The sequence below is a fragment of the Myotis brandtii genome, unplaced genomic scaffold (assembly GCF_000412655.1).
Source record: "Myotis brandtii unplaced genomic scaffold, ASM41265v1 scaffold208, whole genome shotgun sequence".
NCBI classification, from domain to species: Eukaryota; Metazoa; Chordata; class Mammalia; order Chiroptera; family Vespertilionidae; genus Myotis; species Myotis brandtii.
This window is the reverse complement of record NW_005357764.1, coordinates 7,020,353-7,021,768: the sequence shown is the minus strand read 5'-3', so window position 1 is coordinate 7,021,768 and position 1,416 is coordinate 7,020,353.

Sequence of the window (1,416 nt, the reverse complement as noted above, 5' to 3'; positions counted from 1 at the left end):
GGAGCGGGGGGTGGGGGCATGAAAACTCAGGGAGAGTCTGACGTCTGTGACCATCGCGCCACCATCTCCTTTAGTTCTTCCAAAGTGTTTGTTCCTATGCTCTTGAATCTCATTTGGGGTCAAGATGCAATTTGGGTTCAAAATAACAAGGAGAGCGGGGGGTGGGGGCATGAAAACTCAGGGAGAGTCTGACGTCTGTGACCATCGCGTTGCCATCTCCTTTAGTTCTTCCAAAGTGTTTGTTCCTATGCTCTTGAATCTCATTTGAGGTCAAGATGCAATTTGGGTTCAAGCTAATAACAAGGGCTTTGATTGCAGAGGTCTGCTCACTGGGGTCAGCGTAACACTCAGCTGCCTAGGCCGAGATCACACAGAGAAGAAAAGCAGGGCTGAGCCTTATCTCTAAGACGGGGGTGACCCAGAGCATGGCCTCTCCCAAGGATTAAGTGGCTAATAGCAGTGACACTCAACCGCCAGGGCAAATGCTCTCTAAGTGATCGCTTGACAGCGAGCCACCCAATTGACTGTCTCCAAGTCCATTTCATCTCCTTCTCTACAAACACTACCATGAATTTCCCAACCGATAATCACAGAGGATTCTAGTGTTTTTACACACACACACACACACACACACACAGAACATCCTTATCAGCCCCAAATTCAAAGCGCCACTCCAGCCTCATCACTTCTCGGCTCTGTGACCTGGGAAAGCATTAACGTGTTCCTGAACAGCTCAACCTCCCAACCGAGAACGCCCCCACCTAAAAGACTGTTCCACACACCCCTGGCCTCTGGGATCAGTTATCTCAGGGGAGGGAAAGTTAAAACAGACGAACTCGCAGCAGCTGGGGAGGAAGACTAAGAAGGACGCGGGCTCATTTCCCAGCCAGTTATAGGGAAGGTCGAAGGCTGAGCTGCATCTTACCGCGGCCGGGGGTGAGGAAGCACAGCGGCCTGCCAGGTCAGCCACGGTGGAGAATTACTGCCAATAAAGTATTTTCTCTCTCTATTTGCTACAAGTCTGGGGAAAGGCTTGGAATTCCAGATGCACAAAACTGAGGAAATGGCCCCAAGCTCGGCCATCTGGCCCCTCTTCCCAGGCGCCCGCAGAGGCTAGAGGCCCGGCATCAGCACAGTAAGCTACCACAGGGTGGCATCGCCTGGGGGCCTTGGGAACCTGTTTGTTTGCTGCTGCCAGGAGCAGAGACCCCCAGCGTCTCCCCTCCCCTCCGTCATTCTCTTAGCTGAGCAGTTGTAAGCTTTAAGGGCCTGAGAAGGGTCCTCACTAGACAGGTGGCCCCAACTCTCGCAGGACAGCTGAACGGCCTGATTTTAGAACACTATGCGGCCTCATGAAAAAAGCCAGTCTGTCAGAATCCCTCCACAGAGCATGAGGAGGGGGACAGGGGAGACGGG